Below are 8,563 nucleotides of genomic sequence, written 5' to 3'. Positions count from 1 at the left end.
AACATTGATCACTGCACACATCAGTTATGGTAAACGGAAGCTCAAGCATGCTTTCTTGACGTGCAAGAACCAGTGGGGTTCATTCTCGAGTATCACACAGCACGTTTGAGCTTCCGCAAGAACCAATGAGGTTTGTTCTCACTTGTCAAGCATGTACAGTTGAGTTTCTGTTTATGTTCACTGACTAATGTTTATATGTGATTAAAAGCCCCAATCTGTTAATCATATAATGCCCAGAAAGGCCATGGCGACTGAACAAGGCAGAGCCAGAGGGACGAGGAAGCCTGGTGAAGTCGTAGGGACGATGGTCCCTGGTGGAGCTGAGGGAATGAGTAACCAAGGTGGAGCCAACTGGTCAACAGGCCGAGGCGGAGTTACGGGCTTTGAGATTCTAGGCAGACCTAGAGGGTCAACACTCCAGGGCAGAGCTGGCGAACTGGAAGCCCCAGGCAGAGCCGAAGGGTAGTAAGGAGCTAGCAAAGACAGGTCCAAAAAAACCTGGGTAGCACAGGCAGGGGTTTACAAAACAGCCTGGTTGGCCGATACAGGGCAGAAAGAGAGTTTAAAAGTGACCACCTTGGCCGACATGGGACAGGCAAATAATTCAGGAACTGCCTCCTTGGTAGAGGGTAGAGGGTAGAGGAGGTGGAGGTGGAGGTGGAGGTGGAGGTGGAGGTGGGAGTGGGAGGCAGGGTTGGAACATCCCAGACAATTCTAACTCAATACAGGGCCACAAAACAGGCATGGTGCTCTGCGATAAAACAGGCATGAAGTTTGGCTACTAAACAGGCAAGGCGTTTATTCTTGCAAACTCCACACTAAAGGGGTTCAGGGTCAGCACACTCACGTCAGCCTTGGCAGTAGGGTCTGAGCTCCACTCCATTGCCTCATATTCCACCAACACGCCCACTGGAACGGATAATGTTGTCGGGCTTGTGCTCCGGTACACTGTTAACCCTTGCTGTAAAAAAAAGGCCAAATTCTCACAGTATCATACCATTTTCCATTAAAACAATAATATACTGTAGAAAACAATGCATTCTGGGTTATATTTGTCCTTTTTGAGAAAATAGCCTACATGAATATACTGTGAATTAGCACTGCTCAAAGTCGACACTCAAGAGGCTGTGTTCCAAATCACACCCTATACCCTCATTCACTATTCCCTTCATTAGTTCACTAATATAGTCCCCTTGAATGAAAATAAGTGAGTGAATTGAGACACTGATGAACACTGAGTGTGAAAACAGTTTACAAACCAGTTTAACATTATTTATTTCATACATGTACAAAAGTTATTGTTGAGAATTAACAGATAATTAGTTGTTGATGCTTTATTGAATATAATAAAGTTTGTAGTCACCATGATGGAGATCAGTATTTGCTTTAGTTGGTCTCTTGACACTTGACTCCTTAGCGTTAGTTTTTCTCTGACTGCTGTAACTGTGAGTTTATAAAACATTATACAATTTTCTAAAATTGTTATGGCAAGAAAAAGTCAAGAATAAGATGATCAGGTGTTTCTGGCTGTTGTGATGATGCCATAATCATTTTGGACATGTCTGATCCTCTGATCTCATCCTGTGTATAAGCTTTGAATTTATGGTTGCTTAAATTGTATCCTATATCTGTGAATCAACAACGTAAAATACAATGGTTGTGTAATCAGTTATTCTGAAGGATAATTAAATCATATAGTGCATTAAAACATGCTGAACTCATATTTGACTTAATCACACACAGACATCAACATCAGCACATGAATCTCGTCAATGGTGACAATCAAAAGTTTCATGTCACAATGCATGCTGGGTTCCAGGATAGTATAAAACTCCCAGCATGCACTGCTGCATGAATAAATAAATACAACAATTATTACCATCATTGTTGAGATTCATGTGCTAATTTTTGACATCTTTGTGTTTCTACAATACAGTGTAGCTGTTTTGTTTGGTTGTGCACGATGTGTTAAAAAAATTCATCATTGAAACTCATTGCTGTAGTTATAATGTGTTTATTAATATAATAATATATAATGTAGCCATTAATAATCTGTAATAGCTGGAAGTCAGTTGTAGTTCTTGTGTTTCTCTATTTTCTGTTCTTGTGTTCCTCTTTCCTTTAGTGATTCTGCTTGTTAACAGCAGGTGTTCATCACTAATGCTCAAAAATCACTTACACAGTAAATTCCCCGGTGTTAAATTAACACCGCTCTGTGTTTATATGGGAACCACCAGCAGAGTGCACTGAAGCAGTGTTAGAGTTAATAAGATAATTAAGTGATTAATTGAGTGATCATTGTTCAATTATTGAAGACACCTGATGATAACAAGCAGATAAACTGAAGAAAAACAAAAGAACTACAACTGACTTCCAGACACAGACTTAGATGAAATCAACTGAAAATATATAAAATCTCTCTTATTATAAACCAGTTTGACCTTTTTCTATCATTCATCTACAGAAGTTCTTTTTAAGAATTAACAGTTTTAGATGTTGATATTTTATTGAAAATTGTCACCATAATAAAGTCAAACTGGTTAATAATAAGTGCAATAATGTGCAATGGCTCAAAGTCAGTTGTAGTGTGTTTCTCTTTTTTCTGATCTTGTTGTTTCTCTTTCCTTCAATGATTCTGCTTATTAACATTAGGTGTCACCACTATGGCCAATCATCACTTAATTAATCACTTAATTATCTCATTAACTTCAACACTGCTTCAGTGTAGTTGGACATGTCATAACCCGGCTCAAAGGTCATGACAAATGCGAAAAGGACACGGAGGATTGCCAAAAGTAAACATATTTATTATAACAACTTAAACAATAAACTAACAATTAACAATGGAGAGTGTGTTAGTCAGTGGCATCAGTGGTGTAAATGTGGATGAGTGACTAGAGTGACGTTTTAGTGTTGAGAAGCGGTAACAAAACATAATATAACAAAACAAAGGTGTGTTGCTGCTGCTGGCAGGAGTGGAACCAAATCAGAGAGAGCGCGAGATTAAGGCCATGTCCACACTAATACGTTTTCGTTTGAAAACGTATCTTTTTCTCGCCGTTTTTTTAGATGGAAGGTCCTGTCAGGATTCCATCACCATCTCCTTCCACTCATTCCCTCACTCCGCCCACTCAGTCATTCACACGCTCATTGTCACCTGATTACTAATCACCGTCACCTGGACCTCATCATCAGTTCACCCATATATACCTGCTACGAACATTCAGTCATTGTCTGATCTCGTCTAAACATGATCCAGACCCTCTGCTATACTTACCTGTATACTTACCTTCGATCCCGATCTTCTCAGCCAGTCTTCATTCCGTCTGCTCAGGAGCTCCGTCATCGTCATCTGCAAAAGAAAGAGAGAGAGAGACTTGGTTACACTTCAGTTAAGCTATCATCTGATATTCAACTTACTGTTTACTCACCTGTTACGCTGTACCGATCCATTCTGCAAATTAAAGCATTTAACTTACCTTCTGTCTGCTTCATCTATGCCAAACCTGACAGAAGATCAGACCACCATGCAGAATCCATCGGGATCCACAGCGAATTCACCTGTCAATCCGATCGCCATTCATCAACCCACCTCTTCAGCTTCACTTCCTCAAGCGCCCGTTGCTTCGTTCACTGCCTCAGCGTGTCCCATGGCCCGACCAGCGACATTCTCAGGTGAGGCGGAGGACTGCAGTGGGTTTCTACTTCTGGTATCTTTGTATTTCTCCTTGCAAGAACATCAATTCATTAACGATTCAGCTCGTGTTGCTTTCATCATTTCACTATTGTCTGGACAAGCACTTCAGTGGGCACAGTCTCTGTGGAATTCGAATTCGGAAGTCGTCAAATCCCTCTCCGGTTTCATACAACACTTCAAAGAAGTTTTCGGTCAATCAGCTGCCGATCTTTCAGTACATGATCAACTCTACAATCTTCGTCAAGGCCAATCTTCTGTGAGTAATTTCTCCTTACGATTCCGCACCTTAGCGGCATCCAGTGGATGGAATGAGGCAGCATTGATCACAGCTTTTCGTCATGGTTTGAATCCGAACATTCGTCTGTTGATGGTGGTTTACGACGACAGCCTGGGAATTGAGAAATTAATTCAAAAATCCATTCGAGTTTCGCAAAGACTATCAGCCTGTGATTCTCCGATTCCCACTGTATGTCCTCCGCCCACGGTTCCATCAGTCACTCCTCCAGCACCAGAGCCTATGGTTCTCGGCTCCACCCATCTTCCAGCTTCAGAGCGTCAACGACGAATTCTTCATAAACTCTGTCTCTATTGTGCATCTGATAATCATCTTCTCAGCACTTGCCCTGTTCGACCTCCATGCCCAGCGGTAAGCACAATTCAAGTCTCACCTAAAATTGAAGCTTTAAATCGCACCACTGTGCATGTATTAACTTCTCGTATTTGTGTCTCAGCGCAAGCCCTTATTGACTCAGGTTCGGCGGGGAATTTCATCTCCACCCAGCTTCTCCAAAAATTGAACATCCGAAAACATCGCAGTTCTCAAGACCTTCATATACAAACCATCCAGGGAAAACCGTTGGGTCGAGGTCGAATTCGTCATTGTTCACCTACTCTGACGCTGCACATTGGTTGTCTTCATTCTGAGGAGATTTATTTTATGGTGCTGGAGGAGTCTACCGCTGAGCTCATCCTGGGACGCCCCTGGTTAGTTCAACATCAGCCGACGCTCCACTGGAAAACTGGTGAAGTATTGCGTTGGGGTGAGTCCTGTCATTTGTCCTGTCTATCATCCATCAAGAAAATACCTTCATCATCATCGATGCCTCAGAAAAGGTCCAAGGTTCCTGTTTGCTCCACCTCGGTTGAGAGCCCTAAAGTACAGCATCAAGTAGAGATTCCAGTGGAGTACCAGGCGTACCAGGATGTGTTCAGCAAGAAACTGGCTACTAAACTACCACCTCATCGGCCATGGGACTGCGCAATCGACTTGCTACCTGGAGCCACTTTACCTAAAGGTCGTATCTATCCACTGTCCATCCCGGAGCAGAAGGACATGGAGGAGTATGTGGAGGAGGCTTTACAACAACAGTTCATCCGCACATCGACCTCCCCTGCCGCTTCAAGTTTCTTCTTTGTGGGTAAGAAGGACGGAGGCTTGAGGCCCTGCATCGATTATCGTCATCTCAACTCTCAAACCGTCAGATACAGTTATCCCCTTCCTCTGGTCCCAGCTGCCTTGGAGCAGGTGCGTGGGGCTTGCATATTTTCGAAACTAGACCTTCGGAGTGCATACAACTTGATCCGTATACGGCATGGAGATGAGTGGAAGACAGCGTTCGTCACCCCATCTGGCCATTATGAATATCAGGTTATGCCCTTCGGTCTGTCCAACACTCCAGCGGTCTTCCAAGGGTACATGAACGAAGTGTTCCGTGAGTACCTCAACCGCTTTGTGATTGTCTACATTGACGATATCCTCATCTATTCATCTTCAATTGCTGAACACCATCGTCATGTCATTCAAGTACTAGAGAAACTGAGAGAACACAAGCTTTACCTGAAATTGGAGAAGTGTGAGTTCCATATCACCTCTGTTCAGTTCCTGGGTTACATCATAGATCAGCATGGTATCCAGATGGACCAGAGGAAGGTGGAAAGAATCCAAGACTGGCCATTACCCACATCTGTCAAAGAACTTCAAAGATTCCTCGGTTTTGCAAACTTCTACAGAAGATTCATCAAGAACTACAGCCTCATCAGTGCTCCTCTCACATCTTCATTAAAGAATCGACCCAAGTCTCTGTCCTTGAATCCCACAGCTATCCAAGCCTTCCATCGCCTCAAAGAAGTCTTCACGACAGCACCAATCCTCATCCATCCCAATCCTGAACTTCCTTTCATCGTTGAGGTCAATGCATCATCCACTGGGGTTGGAGCGGTGCTGTCACAGCGGCAGGGTGAGCCTCCCAGACTCCATCCATGTGCCTTCTTTTCCAAAAAGCTGTCCCCGGCGGAGCAAAACTACAACATCGGCAACCAGGAACTGCTAGCCATAAAACTGGCTTTAGAAGAATGGAGACATTGGCTGGAGGGAGCAAATCACCAGTTCGAAGTAATTACAGATCATCGCAACTTGGAATATCTTCGTGAGGCAAGAAGATTGAATCCTAGCCAGGCCCGCTGGGCACTCTTCTTCACTCGATTCAACTTCATTGTTACTTACCGTCCAGGAAGTAAGAATTGCAAGGCAGACACTCTTTCCAGACTCCATCATTCATTTTCCGAAGACCTCAGTACTGAGACCATTCTCCCTCCAGCCTTAATCCTCAGTCCCATTCTCTGGGACATCGACCAGCAAATCTCAAATCTCATCCTGCTCCGCCGGGAGGTCCAGAAGGGCGTACTTTCGTACCTCAACATCTTTGTACTCCCCTTCTGGACTCAGCTCACACGGTTCCGGGCTCTGGACATCCAGGTAGCAAGCGTACCCTCTCGCTCCTCAGTCAGCGGTACTGGTGGCCGTCCATCTCCCAAGATGTCTCCAGGTTCGTCCGTGGCTGCTCAGTCTGCGCCATCACCAACACTCCCAGAAAGCTACCCGAGGGTAAACTTGTGCCACTACCTATACCCAGACGCCCTTGGTCACACATCGGAGTGGACTTCATGACTGACCTTTCTAGATCCGGTGGATTTACCTGTGTGCTCGTCGTTGTGGATAGATTTTCCAAAGGCTGCAAGCTGATACCTTTACCTGGTTTACCCACGGCTTTAGAAACAGCTGAAGCATTGTTTCATCACGTATTCAGAAATTTTGGCATTCCAGAAGACATCGTTTCGGACAGGGGACCCCAATTCATCTCCCGGGTGTGGCACGCCTTCTTCAAGCTCCTCGGGGTCACTGTCAGCCTCTCTTCAGGATATCATCCGCAGACCAACGGCCAGACTGAGCGGAAGATTCAGGAGACTGGACGTTATCTGCGAACTTATTGCCACCAGTACCAAGACAGCTGGAACCGATACCTCCCCTGGGCGGAATACGCCCAGAATTCCCTCACTCAGCGTACCACCGGGCTCACCCCCTTTCAGTGCTTCCTCGGATACCAGCCACCTCTCTTCCCTTGGTCGGGTGAGCCCTCGGAGGTTCCAGCTGTCGGCTTTTGGTTCCATCAGAGTGAGGGGGTATGGGACTCAGCTCATGTGAATCTACAACAGGCAGTGCGGAGGCACAAGGATCAAGCGGATCGTCTACGAGCCGATACACCCCAATATCAACCTGGTCAGAAGGTGTGGTTATCGACGAGGGACATTCGCCTCTGCCTGCCTTGCCGTAAGCTGAGTCCTCGATTCATTGGACCTTTCACCATCCATAGGCAGTTGAACGAAGTAACCTACAGACTCAACCTTCCACCTCAGTACAAGATCTCTCCTTCCTTCCATGTCTCTCTCCTCAAACCCTTCACTGACCCAGTCTCTTCTGTTCCCTCAGATTCCATCTCGGATGACGTGCCTCCTCCTCCCGTGCCTGTGGAAGAAGAGGCCATCTACAGAGTTCGATCCATCATGGACTCCCGGCGGCGAGGTCCCCGTCTGGAGTATCTGGTGGATTGGGAGGACTACGGTCCAGAGGAGCGTTCCTGGGTACTCCGTGATGATATCCTAGATCCAGCCTTACTCTCCCAGTTCCATTCTGACCATCCTGACCACCCAGCTCCCAGGGGTCGTGGTCGACCTCGCCGCTGGCAACATCTCTCTTCTTCCCAGCCGTCAAGAGCCGCCTCGGGAGGGGGGGGGGGGGTACTGTCAGGATTCCATCACCATCTCCTTCCACTCATTCCCTCACTCCGCCCACTCAGTCATTCACACGCTCATTGTCACCTGATTACTATCACTGTCACCTGGACCTCATCATCAGTTCACCCATATATACCTGCTATGAACATTCAGTCATTGTCTGATCTCGTCTAAACATGATCCAGACCCTCTGCTATACTTACCTGTATACTTACCTTTGATCCCGATCTTCTCAGCCAGTCTTCATTCCGTCTGCTCAGGAGCTCCGTCATCGTCATCTGCAAAAGAAAGAGAGAGAGAGACTTGGTTACACTTCAGTTAAGCTATCATCTGATATTCAACTTACTGTTTACTCACCTGTTACGCTGTACCGATCCATTCTGCAAATTAAAGCATTTAACTTACCTTCTGTCTGCTTCATCTATGCCAAACCTGACAGGTCCACACTGAGACGGCGTTTTTATTCATGAAAACAAAGCTTTTTTGAAAACGCACTCCAAAGTGGATACATTTGAAAACGTCGTTTTCACATTGTAGTGTGGACTGTGAAACCGGTGGTATTTAAAAACGATGACGTAAATTTAGTCATGTGACGCATATTGTACCAATAGATATTCATGTTCATACCAGTATTGTGCCTGTAATGTGCGATTCACTTTCACACTTGTAATGATATTAGCTCAAAGGGGAAATATTAATAATAATCCATAATTACTAATGTAACCCATATAGAATATGCTGTCACTAAAGGGTTAACTAGTCGAGTGTCAAATTACATGATGCCAGTAGAGGGCG

At 45.1% G+C, this 8,563-nt stretch overlaps 1 long non-coding RNA gene across 1 annotated transcript in view; it reads right to left on the bottom strand.

Moving 5' to 3' along the window:
- The window catches only part of LOC307166921, a 293,883-nt gene that overhangs the window by 232,158 nt on the left and 53,162 nt on the right, over window positions 1-8,563 (bottom strand). The window lies entirely within an intron of this gene.

Source organism: Squalius cephalus, assembly GCF_949319135.1.
Source record: "Squalius cephalus genome assembly, chromosome: 11".
In the NCBI taxonomy this organism is placed as follows: domain Eukaryota; kingdom Metazoa; phylum Chordata; class Actinopteri; order Cypriniformes; family Leuciscidae; genus Squalius; species Squalius cephalus.
This window is presented reverse-complemented; position numbering and strand designations above follow the sequence as displayed.